Source organism: Hirundo rustica, chromosome 5, assembly GCF_015227805.2.
Source record: "Hirundo rustica isolate bHirRus1 chromosome 5, bHirRus1.pri.v3, whole genome shotgun sequence".
Classification (NCBI taxonomy): Eukaryota; Metazoa; Chordata; class Aves; order Passeriformes; family Hirundinidae; genus Hirundo; species Hirundo rustica.
Window position 1 is genome coordinate 4268773 of NC_053454.1, and position 22074 is coordinate 4290846.

General features: G+C 39.2%; 1 long non-coding RNA gene across 2 annotated transcripts; it reads right to left on the reverse strand.

The window, feature by feature from the left end:
- Positions 1-925: 925 nt before the first annotated feature.
- Positions 926-11967, reverse strand: LOC120753238 (uncharacterized). Of its 2 annotated transcripts, none has more exons than XR_009207883.1 (5): positions 11837-11967; positions 4719-4782; positions 4492-4578; positions 4260-4367; positions 926-1963 (listed from the first exon to the last, which is right to left on the reverse strand). It is a non-coding gene; the product is annotated as an uncharacterized LOC120753238 (long non-coding RNA). The 2 variants fall into 2 exon arrangements; XR_005701027.2 differs by having other exon boundaries at positions 4719-4799; positions 11837-11963.
- Positions 11968-22074: the final 10107 nt, after the last annotated feature.

The window sequence follows — 22074 nt, forward strand, 5'->3', positions numbered from 1 at the left end:
TACTCCACTAATCTGCATCTCTTCACAAATGTGCCTGCAGGAAAAAAAAGTCATTTACCAGGTAAACTTTCATATAATTCCAGTGATATTCTTCAAATGTCTTTTGTATCTTGGTCTGAAAAAAATCAAGTTTTTTACCTCTTTGGACCACCCCTATTCATATAAAAATGTTGACCTTGAAAACAGCTATTCAGATAACCAGTTAATTATCAAAATAAGTTGCTTTTACAAACAAATATGTGGGTTCAGGCTGCCAAAGGAAATGGAAATGTCACTGACACAAGGATGGTGACGCATTTCTGAGCAGACATCCAAAGGCAAGGACAGGTTAGAAACTAGAGACAGAGAATGTGAAACTGAGATCCTCCCTGCCAGAAAAGGAGAGTGAGGTGTTGTGCAAGGGGAAATTTACACCAGTGGCCTCTCTTGAGATGTGGTGACCCTGCCATACTCTTCACCTCGTCTACCCAGCACGTTCACAGAGCTGCTCAAAGCAGGTTATGGAGGAAATGCCAAAGCTGGGAGCTGCAAACGTTGACAGCACCACATTCCCTGACCTCTGCAGTGCTTGTGTGAAGCTGTGCCTGTGCTGTTAAATAACAGACTGTCCTCTGTCCTTGAAACCCAGCGGTGTCTCACCATGGTTAAACTGTCTTCCCTCCTTTGGAAACAGTGTTGCTTCATATGTACTGAATACTAATAAATATCTCCAGCCATGCTGTCCTGCAATTCATATTTGGGAGAGCCCTTGCAGACCCAGGCCAAAATCATGCCAGGGAGCACACAAGTAACTAAGCATTAGGAGCCACCTTGGGATGGTTTTGAGGGCAGCTCCCTGGCCCTCATTCCTTCACCATTGTGAGGGAGTGACTTAAAATCTTCAGGAGCTCCAGAGTACAAGCGCAGGAGGTCAGGTCTGCATGCTGGACCATAAATCAGAAATGAGCTGAAGGGTTCCATTCTGTCCCTGTTTCAACAACTGACAGACAGCAACCCACAAGTGAAGTGTTACAGTGCACCCCTAAAACCAAGCAAATGTTTCCATATTAGGAAAAGAGTTTAAGTTACACCCCTGGAACTTTTAAGGAAGAAGAAAGACAAAAGAACCTGTTGGATTTTTACCTGTCCCTCAAGGAATATGGCTATTTTCTATTGGGCAGTTTGCCAAAAAATCCTCCTAAATTGTTGAGTACATAAGAGAGAGCACAAAGTTTCACAGTGCTTTTTGGGGCGTCTTAGCAGGTGAAAGGGACCTACCTGCACTGTGCACATCTTTTATTCTTTTGTTTTGTATCGTTTGTTATCTTCTCCTTAATTAAAACCTTTTTGCTTTTTCAGAACACCTCCAATCAAGCTGTCTTGCCTATTATTTTAAAGCCATTTCTGGGAGGTTGCTGGTTAACCTTCAGAGCTTGATACATTTTTGTGGGGCTCATAATGTGCTGGCCACATGCAGAAATGCATCAGTGATGGTTTATAAAAATTATAGAGAGAAAAGAAAGCACAGAACAAAGGAGTGTGGGCTGGAGGCCCCTGGGAAGCTCTCAGCTCACAAACACATCCACAGAGGATTGCTGCTGGACTGGTTAAAGGCCAGGCTTTCAGCACCATCTTAACCTAGGCCTAGGTAACACTGTAAGACAAGGAGGGGCTTCTTTTACACCTCTCTTTGGATTTCCAGGCGGGCACAATGACAAGAAATCAGGTGTGCATTTGTCCTGACTGTGTTTGCAAGCAGGCAGAGAGATCCAGCTCCACCTGGGAAACCACATGTTGGTGTGGTGCATCAGCTGGGGGTCGACACACATTAACTCTGCCCTGGGCCTGTCTTTGGGCAATCTTCATCTTCAGAGCAGTCCAAGTCAGGTGCAGAAATCCCATAACAGAAGATTTTGCACTCATAAGTGCCAGGTGTTAGCCAAAGTACTGTGATTCTGAATATCCCTGGTGAGGCCATTGAGATCTGTGGAAGGAATTAAGTGATAGGCTGATGGAGCAGGTAGGAGACTTGAACTTTATAAAGGGAAGTTGATTGTTACGAAACAGTCTCTAACAGCACAGACTGCTTTCAGGCTTCAAACTAAGCTTAGAAATCTTGAAATTTCTGCTTGCCATGGCTACAAAATAATAAAAGTAACAAACAAACAAACAACCCCCCCCCAAAACAAACAAACAAACAAAAAAAACCAAAAAAACCAACCAACCAACAACAACACTAAAAAAGGAGGATATGGTATTTGAGCTGAACTAAGTACATGATGGGGTTGAAGTAAACATGACCCATCTGTAATGATTTGCATGACTTGGCATAAGCCTGGTGGCCCATCTGCTCAAGATTTTCTAATACAAGGCCGAGTATCATGAGATGTTGCTGTTAATCTCTAGGAAAATGGAGGGAAAAGTAGCTCTAGTGAAACCCTTGGTTGGCCCAAGACTAGGAGGGCAAGTGAGCTTTTTAGTGAGGGTTGTCCTAAATGGCTGGGCTATATGAGTATTTAAGAAAATGTGTTGGAATCAGTTGAATCCAAGGCACTAAAGATAAACAAAAATGCTGCATAGGCTGAGTTGATCAAATGTCCAGGTATGGAAAGAGAGGGACTGCTGCTTTAGGAATATTTTAATAAGAAAGTGTCTGGAGACAATTAATGGCTATTGATTGGTCATACTACCACCTCCAACGTCATTTACATTTACAAGGCAGAACTCAAGAGAATTTAGGATTCCTGACTGTGTCTGCATCTGTCCTGTTTACCAAACGGCACACACTCAATGGGGACTTGAATTCCAGTGGATATTTGAAAAGATTTCTCTAAATAAACAAAAATACTATTGTTCCCACATCTCTTCCACCATAAGCCTACTAACTCCTATTGTCTTTTATCTGAAGGATTTCTCTTCTATGACTGGTGAAGAGTGGAATGGAAAACTTCAAGCCAAGAATGTGCTGAAGGCTGATCTCCACCTTCATATTTATTCCTTAATATAAGAATCTTCCATTACCAGCTTCACTTTCTGTTTAGATTTAATTGGAACGTTTCAATTAGGTTTTAGAAGTGCATGAAATACTTGAAGTATCAACACTTGAAACATGCAGTGTGGAAGGGAATGTGTTAGTCCCTCCCTTTCCCTTAGTGCAGGAAATGCAGGAGGTGTGTTTGAGGTACCCCGCGGTTCTAATACCACATACCAGCCCTTTACAGCTCCTCTGTGTTAAGTGTTCAGCCTCGTGGTGAAGGGGAGAGCACAATTTATGCTGAGTGCTCCCACTCTCTACTGTGCCTTACACTCAGAAATTTTCGACAATTTCAGAAGAATTATGACACACAAGGCATGAAATTGGAAACAAAAAGCCACAGCTAAATTGTTTGTAAAGTTTCTGCTGCAGAGATATAGATCCAAATCTTCTAAAGACATAAACTGATGGAACTCTTTGTCTTCAGTGGAGCAATAATCTCACTGGCTCACAGCAAGTTATCCTCTCCCCATTTCAAAGGCAGTGCAGCAGCATAATCAAGGGAGCCAAGGCTGCCTAAAACCTGGGATCCTTCTTCAAAAGTGAAGTCAGAGTTTCTGAATGTAGCTGCATGTGGGGTATCCTAAACTCCCTCACAAAACTATTTGAGTCATCCACAGCTCAGCATGGAGTGTAAAGAAAGCAACTAGAAAGACTGAATTCAGTAAGTGTAGGAAGGAAAAAATTTAGATTTTTTTTTTTAAAAACAAATGTTATTCACAGCTCTTTAGTGAGATCCTAAGAGACAAAGAGCTTTGAAGTCTTACATTTCTTCATCTTTATCTCCTCCTGCTCCTCCTTTTCCTTTTATGTACATAGCAGGGTTTGGCTCTAAGGCACAATGTCAAATGAATTTTAGTGCTTTGTAACTGAAGACAGGAGAAGGAAGTTTTTCCTTGGCCTTCTGCTATGCTTTAAACCTTCTCCAACTGCCCCATTTTTTTTCAAGGCTTACTAATCTGTAGAAGAGGCATTTGAAGTACACTTAAAATGGGATGTTTCAATAGCACAAAGGCACACCTCTCCTGAAGGATGACTTCAAAAGGCACAGAGCCTTTTGAGAGTGCATCAGGCTCGATGGCCATGTGGAAAAAACTCAGTGTGGTTTGCGTTATAGATTTGACAGTTGTTTTACTATAATTCCTTGAAACCACTTTTAATGACGTTTTATTGTCAATTCATTAAGCATTACTGCCACAGAATGACTGCTAGTAATTTGTTGTTTGTAGTAGAAAAGTTTCCTTACCTAAAGATCAAGGATGGGATCATTGCTGTCCCTTGCATTCAGCTTGAAGGAGGGATTTGTTTTAATGGTAACAGCTGGGGTTGTTGGATCCCATCTCCTTCCCATTTCCTTCAGGAGAGAAACGTTCAAAGAAAAAAGTTCCTTTTTGAGGGAAAAAAAACCCCCATGCTGAATTGATCTATTTGATATCACTGTAATTTTAAACAAGCTCAGAGACATGATAAGCTCTGACCTGGTGCTTCTTCCTCTGGCAATTTTCAATGGTCCATCAGTCACAAGTCACATTTATTTCCACAACCTGGACATCCAAGGCTCATCCCTAACACAAGTGCAGAGAAGAAATGAAGTGCAGAGAAGAGAAAGGTAGAAAAGTGCACTAACCAAAGTGCAGAGAAAAACCCAAGATCCCACTCCTCTGTTAAGTGGCACCAAATTTTTTCCTGCATCTTCTAGACTTACCTGCTACACAGAAATTGGGGTGAGGATTTTATACAAGCAGGAGATACCCAAACTTTCCGGGAACCTGCAAGCACAGAAGAGCTGAAGCCACATTAGTAAGGATTTGAAAGTAGTATTTTCAGAGATTTACTCAGAGTCCTGAGAGGTTTGTACAGTTTGTACTGAATACTTTTTTTTTTTTTTTGGTCACATTTGAACTGTGACAGCTATGCCAAAGCCAATATGAGGAACTCAGTGCAGATGGCCTTCACATCTGTGAGTGGAATGGAAAAAAAAAATCCACCAAAGGCAGATATTTAATTCGGGCAAGTGGTGGGATTATTATTTTGCTGCTCTACAGACTCCCAGTACAATGACTTTAGCAGTGACTGTGATCATTGTGAGGAGAGAGATCTAAAGGAATTGTGGGGAAAGCGTCTGAACTCCAAATAACCCAGAATTAAAATTAAAGTAGGGAAAAACTTACAGCCTTCTCTGTGGAGTTTTTTAACTTGCAAAATTTTAAAGTGTCAAAGAAATGGAGAAAAAAAACAGATGTATAATTTCAAAATGTATTTCCCATCGTTCACATATTGTTCTCCTTTAATGAGATGTGTATAATATTTAATTCCAGGCACAGAGGCAGGCTATCACCATAACAATTAAAAAAAAAAAAAAAAAAAAAGTCTCAAACTCTGAGGGAAATATTTTTAAAAATTATTTTAAATAGGCAAATATGCTATAAGTAACAAATTAATCTAGAAATCACCTGAAATAATGATTTGTTTGGCTACTCTTATTGAGTGGACCAAGCCTGTGTTGTGAGTAGAATATTGGTGCTAGAATCATGCTGGCCAAAAATGGGCAGGTGTTATACAAAAGTATAAAGGGGCAATTTCCATTTACAGCCTAGATGGAAAAATATATATATATATATTCGGTGAGAAATCCAGGAGAATAACTCAAGTTTCACAAATGCCAGAGAAGAACTCACATTGCCCAGACACTATATCTTAGCTGTGTGTTTACCTTGCTAGAGGATCTTTTAAAAATTCAGCTCACAAAGACAATTATTCCCTTCTTTTAGCTGCCCCTTTATGTTTATCCCTTCGTTAAGTGGTCTACACTTAATTCCATTATTTTCTGTATTTTCTTTAAAGCCACTCTGATAATCTTTATATCCATTTTGAGCTTTTGTGGGGGAGTAATGCATTTTGTCAATGCAGCAGCCTCACGGGCAGCAGCATTTGAAAGGTGGTTATTAGCAACCTCTCTCTCTGGCTTCATCCTTCATTTGCTTCTTACTGCATGAAAAGCTGCATTACATCGAGCATTTCCTCAGTGTAAAGTCTCACATGCCAAGAATGATTATAACACACCCATTAATGCAAACTATTCCTCAGCGTATCTTTTTTGTTTCTTCCCTCCTCTCTTTGATTTTCTTCTTTGCTGCTGTTTGACCTCCCACAAAGGCCTTACACCAGGGTAGCCTGGATGTCAAACGAAGATAACTTAAATACAGCAAAATCAAAACCCTGACTTAAAGAGTTGACAGTGGGGGCAGAAGGAGGAGGAAAGTTAGTTTACCTGCTTGAGTTAATTGACTGACATAGCTGTGCAAATGCGTGCAGTGATGGCTGGACAGCAGACAAAAGTGCTGCTCACTCACTCAGAACCTCAGATTAGATCTTAAACCTGTTTAGAAACAGGACTTTGGCCATTTTATTATATTATATTTTATTATATTATTTGGCCAATTTATTACAATTTTTCCCATGGGCAAAAATTCCTATTAATTATTGGAAAATAAAATTAAGGGAAGGGAAGCTGTGTGTGTTTTTGAGGGGGTTGGATGACAAAGCGAAGGAATTGGGGAAGAAGAAAGTTGTAAAAACCTAAATGGGGCATGAGCAGCAAAATGCTGAATTGCAGGTGGTTTGGGAACCTCTTGTTTTCTGAGTTCTGGCCTGGTGCAGGTTGATTATATACAGTCATTCAAACTCATTCACTTCTGTGTGAGGCAGATCCAGTGCAGACAACTTTAACCCACAGTAATTTACGTCAATTATTTTCTGACACAGTGTCCCTTACGGAGCAGAGTCTCCGTCCACCCAAGCTAGCCTGACGCTGCGGTCATGCGAGGGACACTCCTCCGGATCCTGGGAACCAGAGGGGCGGCTAAGGGAACCTTCCCCTTGCCACAGGAGAGGACCATGCTGACAGTGGAGGAAGGAGTCTGACTCAGCTGGAGGGCAAAGTCCAAGGTCTTTATTCAGTCCCAGATGGGACATCCGAGCCTCAGGGACACAACCCCAGTAGGGCCGCCCCAGGCAAGGAGCTCAGGGCTTAAACACAGGGGAGGGACCAAGGGAGAGGACAAACCATTGTCCAATGAAAGACAAGGTGCGAGTGGAACAGGGCTGGAGGGACTTTCAAAGCAAACCAGTGAGAATATCAAGGGAGAAACCTCCTCGGCTCCTGCCCTATCACTTGATGCTCTTACCCGATCTGCCTAGAAGCTAGGAGAAACAATCAAATGACAGGCAGGGCTCGAAGGAGGGGACGAGGAATATGGGAGGATTGACAGGGAAGAGGGGTAGGGACAAAACTCAGAACACAGCATTTCTTCAGGAGAAAAAGGAGGTGCAGAACAAACCTTTTTAACAAAAATAAATAACATAAAATACAATATGAAAATAAATAACATAGAACAATGCAACAATTTTCCATAGATCACACATACAGATTTTTTTATATTGATAAATTTTGTTTCATATTTTAAAAGAAGGAAAATTAAATACTAAAATGGAAGCGTTAGATTGTCAGAAATTTGAAATTTCTTCAGCAGTTTTAACAGGTTTGATAGACATAGGGTGATTTACTGCAGCCCTAAGTCTACTTCTGTCATCTATTATAATGTCCTGACATATGTGCTTAGCAGTATATACACCAGAGTTTTAACAAGTGAGAATTGAAGATTTTACTACCAAATAAAATGAGACCTTGAATTCAGAAGGATCAAAGTGAAAAGTCAGAATGAAATGGAAAAGAGGAAGGGAAATATGAGCTTGTCTTTGTGGATTAGTTCCTTAATCTTGCACCATCTGCTCTGTTGGTTTCCTTATGCCTGTATTAGAGCCTGCAATTTGTAGTATGACAATGACTGGCAATCGTGGTGTTGAACACCTTTCTCATGTTGCAGTTACGATTTCTATTGAGATGTAAATTAAACAGCACAAACTCAGATCTTTGAATGTAAGCTTTTAAAAATAATTTTAAGCAATTAGAAAAAGGTGAATTTTGTAGCAGCTCTTTCTGTAGCTGCTCTTTGTTTACTCAAATTGTGCTAATTTTTAAATTTCTCTAAGTCTCCATGCTGCTTGCATCAGACTTAAGTCAAGCCTTAACTTTCCTGAGGTGTGGCCTAACACTGAATTAAAAGAGGTTGCAGAGTGGCTAATTCTCTGCAGGAGTTATAATTTTTTGCAAAGACAATAACTCCACGAGGCACATTGTACTAAACCAGAGATGGGAATGAGAATTACAAAAGCATCAAGAGCTGATATTCAGTGAGAGATGTGCAACTAACGGCTTTAACTTTTTTGGCTTCTTTGCTTTAACCCAATTTTATTTCACAGTTTGCAACACATAACTGATGTTCCCAGTAAGATTATTCAAGTGTTCTGTAGCCACAGATACCCAGTGATGCTTTCATGAGGGCATACCTGAAAATTGTCCAGGAGCACTCACTTCCTCAAGGCCCAAGAAGTGCTACTCAGGGTAATTTGCTTTCAGTGGTGGATTTGATGACAGTTACTTACTCATAAAGAAAATCAAGTTGGAAGTTACATTACAATTTCAAAGCTCTCTCCATACAAAGCAGAAGATCAAAAAACATTCAGGTTGTCATGTGAATTTATCAAGGCTAATGTAAAGAGAGATTTGTGTTATGTCTTTATAATTCCTCACTTCTGTTCTCTGAACTGAAATGAAAGGTGTGTGAAGGAGGAAGCTTCCTCCTACTGTACTTGCCAGGCTCCCTTTGTGAGGATCCCTCTCGAATCTAGGAGTATGAAGGTATATCAGAGAGGAGTTTTCATGCAGGGTGCCCGTCCTGCTGAACAAGAGCCGCCACACAGAACCCTGGCAGAGTCCCTCCTACACTCCAGGAGTGGGCAGCATGAAGTACAGGAGGAAGAGAGAGGAGCCAGCACAGCTGTGACAAAGCTGATGGCTGGTCATTCACTTCTCAGGCCAAATTAGGGCTATTGGAGGAGTGAAATCAGATGATTCTTTAAATACAACCCAGACAGCACCTGGAATCAGATAGAGGATGTACATTTTATCTCACATCTTCTTGATCCCTGGGAAAGAAATACTGTAGCTAATTTTTTATCAATAGAGTAGTTTTCTTGTCATTTTTTCCTCACCCTGTTACTGTGCATGGGAGAATTTTTGGTTAACATCTATAAGTGCAGCTCCAGAGTGAACCCAGGGGTAGGAGCAGCCCAGGCACTCCTCACTTGCACTCAGCAGGTAGTTCTCTTATTCCATCTCCAAAGCTACCACTACCACAAAATGCTGATAAACCCTTGCATGGATCAGGCTGAAGCTCATTTCATCTGCATGGGTGAGAACCCCAACATCACTGACAGCAACTCAGAAAGTTATTTTCATTGCAATCCATTGAGTTTTCAGTGCAGGGAGAGACAAGAATTCTTTTCTTAGAGTAACCTGTAAGACTGATACTTCCAGAGTTACCAGACCAGTGTGATAGTGTGAGAGGTACTCTTGGCTTGTTGACAGAGGTGTTGTTCCTTTACTAGCAATCTATTTAGGAACACGAAGATCAACATCAAAGGGAGAAAAGATGCAGAAATGGCTTTAAACAGTCAAGAGAGCATTGCAGCAATGAATGCTCTCCAATATGGGACTGCTCTTTATTAATCACAGAAAGAGCAATGAATCAGTGAGCAATGAACCAAGAAATGAGACAATCTGTGAAAAAAATAAAGGAGGAAATATCAAGAAGAGATGCTGGGCATTTCCATCAGCTAAGGGAAAAACAGACCTCTGACCTCCTTGGGAAGAGATTTCTGCTTTTTCATAGCAACACTTGTCCCAGCATCACAGAGCAGCCCATTTCCCCAGTGGGAAATCACATTTCAGTCTCCCAGGGGTCTTTGCATGGTATTCAATGGATAGGAAGAAAACAGAGAACAATTAATCTGCTGAGAAAAAGTTAAGACACCTTCCTTCGTATTCTTGTCCTCATCCTCTCATATCAAAACATGTTTTCAAGGTTTTTACAACCAAATCTTAGCACCAGATTTTATTTTAATAGAACAGTCATTGAATTTAGATTGCAGGTAGCTGACACAACAAATATGCCCAGAAAACCTTTAAAAATAAAAATTTAAAAAAAAAAAAAAAAAAAAAAAAAAAAAAAAAGTTAAAGAAATTGGTCCCTGAAGATTTTGTTATAGTATTCACCATTCACCACTGCAATGTTCTTGGATTTGATGATTACTAACCACAGGAGCTGGCCAGAGAGCCCACTGTATATTCATTTTTTGAAAGCTGGTAATAGAGAATTATATCAAAAAGCAAGGCAAGGAATTGTGTCTCAACTGCTATAAAAATAATCAAACAACAACAACAAAAAGAACAACAACAACAAAACCATTTCAAACATTGTCCATAGAAATATTTACTTAGAGGGAGAAAGATTTCAATTTTCTTTTGCAAAATTTTTATAGCTATCTTCCATTCACTGTAAATTCCATTGGAAAAAAAGAAATTTCACAGACACATTTGACTCCTCAGTATAAATCTTCAGGGTGAGAATTGAGATCACCTGCATATATAACCACACTTCTTTATTTATACATCATTTATTAAAAAGAATAAAATATACTTTGGCTGACTTCTTGGACTAATGTAGTGAGTAGCAACTGCAGCAAACAGGGCTGAATTGCAACAGTGAATGAGAGAAGTGGATGAATCCAATCAAAGCAGAATGAGGTTATTTCAGACAAATTTGGAGTGTTTTGCTTGTGAGAGAAAATTTTTGAGTCATTAAGGAAAAGATTTGCTATAAAATTATAAAGACTCTACAGCATTTTAACTACACTTATAATGACTAGCAAGGACAGATGACTAAGGATAGAATAAGAACCAGTTTCTTTGGAGTCCTTAAATGTCTTCCTGAAAGAATTATTCTATCTATTTCAGGAATGGATGAACAAATCTCAGTGCACTCAAAAGGGGCACTGCAAGAGAGCTGGTTCTCAATACTTAATCTTGGGAGAATTCCTCAATGCTGTGTGACAGACAAAATTTGTTGCTGCTGAGAGGCACAAAATACACAGCAACACATGCCCCAGAACGTGAGAACGGGATTATTCACCTGTGTGGATCAGCCACAAATGGGATCTTTTCTCTTCAAATTCACCTGCAACCAATTTTCCTTGCTACAATTAGGTATCATCCCCTGAGTGGTGGTAATTTCCTGTCTGACCTCTCAAACCCTCTGAAGAGGTGAGGTGCTATAACCTAGCCAAGAAATGGCTGCAAATTTCATTTGTAATTAAAGATGGTTGGACTCAGTCTTGGGACTTTGCCTCCTTTGTCCACATGAAAAGTCCAAATGTACACAGTGGCTCAAATAAGCCAAAAGTACAATAATTTATCTCTGAGAACATGAGAAATATGTTTCTGATAAGAGCAGCAGCCCATCTGGCCCAGCACTATGCAATATCACAGACTCTTTAAGGAAGTGTGGTCTCTTCTCATATGCCCTTTTCCAGATGATTGGTGATGTTAGAAACTACATCCAAGTCCTTTTCTTTCAACCTCTGTTGTTCACAAAATTTTTCCTGAACCTGTCTTGGCTTTGAAAAACAGTTGTCTGCCAGGGAAAGCCAGAGCTTCCCTTGGAATGGAGAATGTAAACCCTCTTCCCTCCAAATTATTATAACTATGCAATTAGGGGCTTTCAGGCAAAGATATAGGAATAGAAGTAGCAGTTATTTACTAAGAATATTAAAAAAGGAAAACACAAATGTAGTAGTACAAAAAACTAAACAAGCAAGCAAACAAAAATCCTGGAAAAACCCTGACAGAGTCAGGGATACGACCTGGCACCCTGTTGGTCAGGGTGTTGGAAGCAGTCCAAATAAATCCTCCTGGAGTAACAGATGTGGTTCTGTGGAGTAGAGATGGTCCTGTAGAAAATCCAGTGGTGACAAGATGGGTCCAGCCTTCCCCCAAGAATGCAGTGGAAAAACCAGATCTCTTGTGTCCTTCAGTCCCAGTTTTTATGTAGCTAGGGACAGCTGTCTCCTCCCCACTGGGTGGAGCATCTCCCAATGGGATGATGAAATGTGTCATGTCATTGGTGGGCCCTAATGGACTATTATCAGAAGATATTCCCCGGGAGGATGGAGGGGTGGTGAAAGAGATAAGAAACACTGCCCCACATGGTTTTAATGGCTGGGCCATTATCAGAAGGCATCCACCCCCCTCCACCCTGGAGTCATAAAAGATAAGGAAAAAAACATCTCCCCAACAGCTTTCAGCAGATGAAATAGAATACATTTTTTTTTTTCCCCATTATATAATCCAAGACAGAACCTATAAAGACTGTTTTCACAACTTTCACAACTGTGGCAAAAAAAAAAAAAAAAAAATTTTAGAAGTTCACTACCTGCTGAGTCAAGAAGTCCTAAAATTGATATCCTACTGGTTTTACTGAAAGCCCATTTGTCATCTTTTCACATTGCCCAGAAACAGAGACTTTTGCTCACACCCTAAATGCCTCTCCACTTCTGAAGTTACCTTCATTTCTAATGGACAGAGCTGCAGTTGTGGGTTTTATTCTTGTCTCAAAATGACAATGTTTAGGAAGGTACCAGTGACAGGTGACAGGCTGTCAGTGTGTCCATTCCTCAGAGGCTGTAGGATGACACATTTCACTGACACAACAGTCTGACAAGATTCTTATTAAAGCCACACATGCATCCCCAAAACTGGGAACCAAGGTGAGACACCAAGGTGTGCTCCTGCTCTGCCTGTCCTAAGGACTCATCACTTCCCATGAGGAGCAGCAGAAGGAGGTTTGGGCAGGAAGTTTCTTTTGGTGTTGAACCCTGTCCTGAAACCAACTATGAAGCTGTCAAAATACTTAACTAAAATTTCACTGTGCTCTGAGCTTCATTTTCCAGTGTCTGATTTCAGAAGAATTTCAGAAGAATTGTGCACTCTAAATCATGGTTTGAGATAAAATAAATGCTATGTTTTAAGTTTCCAAAGTTCTAATGACTTCAAAACTATGTTCCTTAAATTAGACTTCCCAAATAATCAATTTTATTTTCATCTATTAGTATTTTAGATTTTTGATAGAAAAACAGCCCATTGCTTATTTCTTGGGGAAGTCACAAAGGTTTCTTCATGTTTTTCATGAGAAACAGATGTAAGATGGCTGAAAAAAACATGAAAAGTCTAGTTAGTAATTAATAATTCTGCCTTGAAGGCCAAGCAGGCATAAAATGCACTTAAACAATGAAGGAGAAGGCATCTGAAACAGCCATTTTCCACCTTGCACTGTCAAAGGGACAGGGATTCTTCAGGACAGAAAACAAACTCAGAAACTCAAACAGAATTAGTGTGTCATCATACTGAAAGGCTCCTTCATAATGCAGTTTCTAATTTCAAATGATTGATTTAGGTATAGAACCAGTGTGAAAGTTGTTGATGGAACCATTTGCTTTTTGAAGCCACAATTCCATCAAAATGGAAATGGTTAAAAAAAAGTTGATTTCCTTTGGCTTTTTGGGTAGGAGGGAAGAGAGAAATATATTTCATCCCATTTTTATTTTTTCAAAGTCAAACTTTTATATGATTTTTTTTCCTATCACGTGTGATAATGTAGAAGACAAAGTACAAGTGACAAAACTGATGGAACAACAAATGTACTTTCATAACAGAACTTCAAAATTATGGACCATATAATAATTACATTTTAAAACCTGGTGCAGTTCCAATTTTATGTCCTTTACATTATTTTGTAACTTCTCTACATAGATATATTTCAATATATAAGTGAGATGGGGAAAGGAACTAATTATGAAGCTCAAGATGTTCTTTGTTTTGTTGTTTGCTTTGTTTTTCATTCCATCATGTGGCACTGGAAATGTTAAATTATTTGGAGATGTCACTCAGGGCACTCTGTTTCAATTTTTTGGCAAACATTACTAAGGCCAGCCTAAGTAAAAGGCCATAGGCAGGGACACCTTCCACTTTCCCATCCAGCCTGGCCTTGGACACTTTAAGAGATGGGGCAATCCCTTATTAGCTGCCAGCCCAAAAATTCAACTCTTTTGTCCAGTCAGAATATTCCTCTCAGGACTCTCTATATATATTAATTATGTAAAGCATTTTTTCATGTGTGTGCAAAATGTCACAATATAGAAAATACACCACCTTTCCTACAGGGGATTCCATACTTTCCCTTTATTTATGTTCAACACTGTTCTCACAGCAACTGCTGCTCTCTGCAGGACAAGGGAATTGTCAGGATTGCAATAAAAGCAGCTTCACTGCTGTTAATGCTGTATTTTGGGCTGTTCACTGGTGTCAGTGCTAATCTTGGTTCACAGAAAATAAGCAAAATCTTGTCTAGTGCTAAAGACTCAATCATATCTATCACATACAAGACACAGCCCTAACACTTATCCCCAAAATTTGTGAGCACTGTGACAAAGCTACAGGCACAGGTATGATGCAAAGTTTACATATATAAATATTTTTTGCTCCTTCTTTATAGAATGCCCAAAACAACAATACAAAACAATGACAAATCTCATCTGTATAAATATATTTATGTGAGTATGTCTGTCTGTTCACTGTTTCATTGTATCCACCATTATCAAACTTCATAATTTTCTCTGTGTTGTCTGGTAGACCTAAATTATTTTGCAAGAGATTTTGCAAAATAAATACGCAAATATACTTCACCAAAAAGGAAGGCAGCAACCTTTAGCTACTTGGTTACAACCTTTGACACTCTTTAGAAAATAATTATATTAACTGCTCTGATTTATATAAATGTGTCCTAATATCTTTCTTTAATATTCATATTTCATCTAATTCATCTGTTCCATCTCTATTCTGCATAGATCACACATTTTAATGACAATACACCATGAATCATCTGTGCTGGTCCCCTTTTCTGCTCTCCTCCCGGACCCTTCACTGACCCCATTTCTGCTTCTGAGAAAACTGATTTACATGTGGAGCAACTGCTGACCCCACTGGAGTTCAGGCTTTTAACACCACCCAAGTGCTGGTTTATCTTTATATCTGGGGCAGTAATTGCAAGCAATGGCTTCACAAAGAGCTGGCTCATCTCTGCAGGGCAGACAGCTGGAAATGGAAACCATTAGTGCTGAGGGGGGAAAGATAAGATATTCACATGCAGATAAAGCCCTTGCAATTTCAGCTCCTTGACCTAAGACTCACCTAGCCTTGACCTTTCCTCCTGGAGGATCAATCCATTTGGGTAACAAAGGAACCAACAGAAACCCTTAATGCAAAATTTAACAATTCCAATGTTCTTGATTTATTTAAATTGGTGAACATTTCTTCAAAGACCCTACTCTGCCCTATGAATTTCATTAAGTTACAGCCAACAGCCAGAATAAGAACCAAGTCCTTTGGTTGGAGATTTTCTTTTTTTGCATTAAATCTCAGAGACCAGAATAACATTTCATGACACCTGCAGAGGATGTATAGAGTCTAACAGAAACAAATCGAAGATTCCAGGGTTTTAATTGCCAAGAATAAACATTTTATAAAAGAAAAAGAAGATAAATGCATAAAAAGATGACGACAGCCTATGGAATTTATATTCACTTTTATCATTGCATACAGAAGTGGTACTGCACTTTTTTAGCTTACCAAGCCCAGCTTAGCAGCAGACTGGTTTATGCACCATACCCCAGTCTAGGTCTCTTTCCTCAATGTTTAATCTTTCTGCCGCTCATGCAACACTTCAGGCTCCTCGATGAATCAATTTGCCAGGCTGTAAATATGTGAGTGGTCTACTAGGTAGGATGGCTCCCAGCTGAAAACACAAAGCCAAAAGAGTATGGAGAGAAGAAAATGAGCACAAGAGGTCGACTGAACAATAAGGTACATTTTAGACTTGCCAGGAGTGGGGGAAGATAGGTTGTTCTTTGTTCATAAATGAAAAGGAATTGCTATTTTTGTTTGCCTTGCAGTGATGGTACAAAAATTACTCTTTTCTAGTTTCTCCAGCATCCTCTCCTGCTTTGCTTACACTTAATTGCATTAACATCTTCTACTAAAATCAGGCTGTCATTCAAAAATTAAGAATGGACATTGGTTATCATAATTCACACTCTTTTAAAAAGAGATTCTCTGGGAATAACTCTCTCAAATTTGTTGCCTGTGAAAGTCTGAATAAAGGATGTGCATGAACATATATAAACTCACACACCCCAGCATATATGTACCCATTATCTAACTAATGCCCCTGATGTTTTTCTTCAGATGGTTTGCACAAAAGATTCTCAAAGTGGACTTGATACCTCTGAAGGGTCTTGAACGGCTTCATGCCTTTATAATTTAATTTTATTTCCCTTAATACTGGTAAAGAAATAGCATTGCCTTAGGTGAAATAGCGAGATTGTTACTTTGGGCTCAAAACACTTGTTGGTGCTTAGGAATAAGGTTCAGTGGTGCCCTAGCAGTGTTAATTAGTGGTTGGACTGGATGATCTTAGAACTCTTTTTTGACCTTAATGATTCTGTGATTCTCTGGACGCAGGTTTGAGTAGGGGTTGTTTTGGAGATCTCTATTCCTCCAACACCTCCACCCTTTATGCTGTACCCTCTGAAACCACAGTTACTCCTTTGATGTGGCAGTTTCCAACAAACCTGTAAGAGCTGGAGGAAGGACCTCAAAGACCAGGGAACGCAGGGGAGCAAAGCAGCATCGCTGCTCCATCCCACCTTTGGGATGAGAGACATGCAGACAAGTACTAGAGTAAGTGGGAATACAGCCCCCAACAATTCCTTCTTCCCCTTTCCCACCTTTAACTGCAGTGGCTGCAGGGCCACATCTTCTCAGGGTTCTTATTTCTCCTCTGCCTCTAAAAGCACAATTCTGGTTAATATAAAACATCTAAGCACAGTCTCCAAGCTGGTGCTGGCCTTTGTAGCCCATCTGCTGTGGTGCCTTTTTCCCCCCTGCTAATATTGGCTGGCCCAGCTACAAAGGTCAATGAGCAAATAGAGGAGCTTTCCTTACCTCAGGCAGGAGAGCTCATGCATTAAAACGCAGAGTACTGGGGTTCAATGTCTGCTGTCTGGCAGTTCAGCCACAAGCACATCACAACACCTGAACCACTTCTTCTGCAGAGATGGCTTTAAATAATGATATATTCCTGTCTTGAAAGTCTCAAAGCCAAAGCCTATTCCTTTTAAATTTGGTGTCAAGGATCTTATTGACTTAAAGGGATTGGATTTTAGCCATCAAACTAGAAATATATGCCTTTACTGGCAGGAAGAAATAGACGGTGGAATAGAAAAAGGAAGGGAAAGGATCCCAGATTTCAGCCATTCAGTAATGTGTGCTGGATCCACCTTCGTTATTTGAATGTCAGAGAAGAGTTGTTTATTCCTTAAAGTGCAAACCCCCTCAAGGTGAAGTCCAAGCATCTCTATAATTTTAATTTCTCTTGACTGTAGGAGGCTTCTTCCCATTTCATTTTTTCAATAATAAAGAAGTTGATTGTATTATTGGACTTACAAGGCACAAATGTATTGCTTGTGTTCCAAAACCTTGCCTAGATATTTTAAACAGAGGTAATAAAACAGAGGTGGAATTAAATAGAGATGGAATAAAAAATGGATTCAAATGATACTTTTGAATACGTATAAAAAAAAATTTGTGTCTTAAACATATAGAAGAATTTTTACCCTGATTTCAGTGAGACTTCTTGGTTCAATAAATTCATGTGAGAATGATTTTGCAGAATCAGATTCTCAGTCTGAACTCTGTGAGGCAAGGACTTGTCCTCACAATCCTTGTCTGTGTTGAGGCTAACAGTATTTGAGTATTACATAAATAATAATTCACCACAAAGATTAACTGACTCATGTTAAGGATCCCACTTGCTATTCAACAGGCAACTGACATTTAATAGTGACAAATTTAAAAATCTTGAGATAAAATCAATTTGCTACTTGTAACATTTTAAATTCTATTGCCCCTCAGAAGGGTCCACCAAATTTTTGTAATGTGGTCAACTATGTGGATGAGGTTTGGTCACAGAGGGGGATTTCCATAAAGACTGTTTTGGTCAGTAATGCAATTTATAAATGACCTCTGATTTCAGTATACCTTGTTTTTGTAAGTATACGTTGCATATTTGGTAACAATGCTGAGGTGGGAAAGGCTGGAAACTGTTAAATTATGGAGCAGGTTAAAAAACTTTCATGCCTAGAGCTGGAAAACTCCTTACTTTTTTAAAAATTCTTCTGATTTGTACTCCAAGATTGAAAGTCTGAAGGAGCTGATCAGCCTGAGTTCAAAAGAAGCTGGAATGTTTTGCTTTGTGTTTATCTTAGTTACAAGCCAGTTGATAAATCACAAATTTAGAGAAAACCCTAAAATCTGATGTAGAAGCAGGTATGACAGAAAAAAATGCATTGTGATTCTCTCTCAGGGCATCACTTTGTCTCTGGGTCAGTGTTCGAGCCGCTGTCCAACCTTACAGAGACAGTTCTGCTTTGTACAGAGAAAAAGGTTTCTTCATTTAAAGTGTCCTAAATTGAGCCCAAGTTAAGACTACATATTGTTGAAACAGGAAAAAAAGTGCTGAGTAACACATTGCTAAAGTGTTTTGGTGACAGAGAGCATAAATAACCTTATATAGACAATAATGTCCACAGCTTGAGGATTTCACCCTAAGGAACATTGGGCTACAATCCCACAGGGACTATTTGATAGTTTGTCTTTCTCATTGTCAAGGAGCTATCCTATTTAATGAAATTCCTTTTCCTATTACAATTCACATTATTTGTTCTTAATTCAATTATTTCCTGTAAATATTTACTTCCTGCCCAGCTTGACTGAATGTGGACATCATCCCTTCCCCCCCTTGAGTCCTCTAGGTCCAACATGCAGACCTGAACCATAAAACAACTCCTCAAATTAACTCAGTAACACAATACAGGTGCTGAGAGACCTAAAGATAGACCCAAATGGATCATGTGTGATTACAGGCAATGCTCTGACACAAACCTTTCAAGTGTTGTACCAAGAAAGACAAGCTGGAAATAGGGGGATAATTAGGCTCTTTCTTTAGCATGAGCACATTTCTGCAGTGCTGGAGTAATTGCAGCCCTGCTGTGATATGCAGAAACTTTCTCCGAAGGCAGAAAAAAAGCTTTGGAAATTGTAGACATTCAAGAGATCACTGGGTCTCTATTTCTGTTGAATTTTTAGGAATGTAAGCAAATATAAGTTTTAGGCAAGCTTGCAAAAATTAATATCATCTCTGAGATTTGCAAATATTTGTTAGACCTAGCTTATTTCCCCATCAGGGATTTTTTTATAAGCAGTTGTATTGTGTTAAGACTTATGGTTTGCAAAACAATTATGGTATGCTAGGAATCACTAGGAGGTTTCTCCCAGGAAGTTGCACAGGTACAAAAACCAATCCCAGAGTTTCTGAAATTCATGAGATTCAGATAGGCTGGAGGATTTATACTCTTCTGTGGGTGTGGACACTACTGGTTGGCTTCATCTCATACAGCTCTAGGGTGCTAAACATTAGAAATAAAAGGTTCTCACTCAGAGTTTGCTCAGATGACAAGATGAGTATTCCTACAATAGCAACTGCCTCTCCTGATTGATTACTGAGAGATCTAAGAATTTTTGCCCAGAGAGGTTGTGGACACTCCATCCCTGGAAATGTTCCAGGCCAGGTTGGATGGGGTTTAGGGCAGCCTGGAAGGTGGAAGGTGTCCCTGCCCATGGCAGGAGGTTGGAACCAGATGATATTTAAGTTCCCTCCCAACCCAAACCATTCTAGGATCCTAGGATTATACCTTTCTATTTTTAGTAAAAAAAAAAAAATCCCACAAATAAAAGCCCACAGGGTATGTCCTAAAATTCCACTGGTCAATACTGAAGAAAGTGTTTCAGTGTCCTACATGAAAGAAAAAAGGGGCAAAGTGTAACACATTTAAACGCTGGTGTTTGCAGATGGCATGGTAAAACTGAAGAATACACTTGAATCTTAAAATTCCATCTCTAGAGTTAATAACCTGAGTTTGATTCTTAAGATGCTTTGATATAAGAAAAGTAATGGAGTCATAGTGATCTGAACTTTTTCAGATCAAAATTAGGACTCCATATATTTACTAAATAATTCAAAAATATTCATTTTGGGAAAAAGAAAAAAACAAAAAACAAACTAGTAGATAAAACAATAGTCTTGAAACAGGGCCCCGAAAATAAGCAAATCTGTCCTGTGTGTACATATTAGTATAATTTTATGCTCCATTTCCAACATGGATATTACAATAATATTTCACACAAATTATAGGTCAATTTTCACAGAGATGCTGCCCTAAAGGTGCATGAAATTGCATTAGGAGGGGAAATTCACATCATACTTGGCAATCACAATTGAACAGAAAAGTAATGTTTTAGTAACCTCACAGCTTTGAAAGTGATGGTGAGTTTCATGATGTAAAACTAATGTTCCACCAGAATGCACCAGCTGTAATTAAAATGCTTTGTATTGTTCCTCACTCTATGAAACCTTCTATGAATACTAACACAGGCACCTGCCTTACCAGGGCTTATGCAGTCTTGCTATATTTTCATTTTCCATGCCAAAACACTTCTTCCTATGCTATTCCCCATGATCTTGTAGCTTTTTCACATCAGTATAAAAACTTGGAGATGATTCCAGTTCATTCCTTTCTTGAGGTTTGGCTGTTGCAGCTGGGGAAAAAAAATTAAAATTAAAAAACCAACTAACCAACCAAAAATCAGGCCAAATTCCCAGACTGCTGGCCCATGGAATGGACAGTCAGTGCTCCTTCCAAAGCTCAAATTCACCTGGCCAGAATCCCTGTGCTCCATACTTCTTATCTTCTCACTCCAGGATTCCAGATGGGCTTAATTAGTGAGAAACATTAGTCCCAAGGACTGAGATAGAATGAAGAGCAGATGACTCCTGGCTCAATTTCTTTGACTTTTTAAAATCCAGAATACATATTTCTGGGCAGCTGATCTATACCAATATTTTTTATATTCCTTTTGTCAAGAAAATTTTCCTCCACAGTTTGTTATTGTATGGTAGGAGCCACAAAGAACAGCTAGCACCTGATTATTTCCCTGTGGTAGATTTATCTTTATATTTGTCTGCTTACTATATTCTAACTGATCTCCAAAGGCATGTCTAATTAAGGTCTATATAATTAACAGGGCCAATGAATGAAGAAGGGGAAATTCCTGGGCTTTGTGGCTCAATAGCTGAGAGAATTTTTATTACTCATTTTCTATGTGACTTAGTTTATCTAATAAAAACCTAATTAAAAAAAACCCAAACCAACAACAACAACAAAAAAAAGCAATGCAAAGAGTTATCTCCTCAGATTCCTCAGAGGGCAATTTGAACATAATTCAGCTGTGACAGTAGAAAAAGAGCAATTATGCTCACCTACATGGTCTCAGTGAAATGAAAGGTGTGGTTTTGTTCAAAGAGTAATTGCATGATGTAAATGGACTTCACAGTGAATGCCACCCACATCCATAATTCTGTATTTCAGAAAACTACTGGCATGCAAACCACAGGAAGTTTGACTAAGAGTTTTAATGCCCCCAGATAACATCCACAAGAACATAGTTAATCATTATTTAAATACTCTCAGCCAGAACTTTGATTGGCACCATTCACCCCTTCTATCCCAAGGGTGCTAAATTACAAATTTAGAGTACAGATAACTAATTAAATGTTCTGGTGGAACACATGATTTATGCTCACCTTTTTTAGTCTTATCTTGACTGAAATAGATTTTTAATACATTGTGTAGCAGAAAAAACATTATGAGGCTCACTGCTGTGAGATGTTGAGGACAGAAAGCTCTCCTTGGAATGGACAATTTTCCACTGGCATTAGACTGCTGCTTTTGCTTCCTATGAAGAAATTATGTGTAAACATTTTCTTCAGGTCTCTTTAAGATGCAAGTGATGTTAATCTTTTTTCTCCAGACATGGAAATGATAGTTTTCTACTAAATGCTATGTAGGTGACTGGTAAAAGAACACGAATG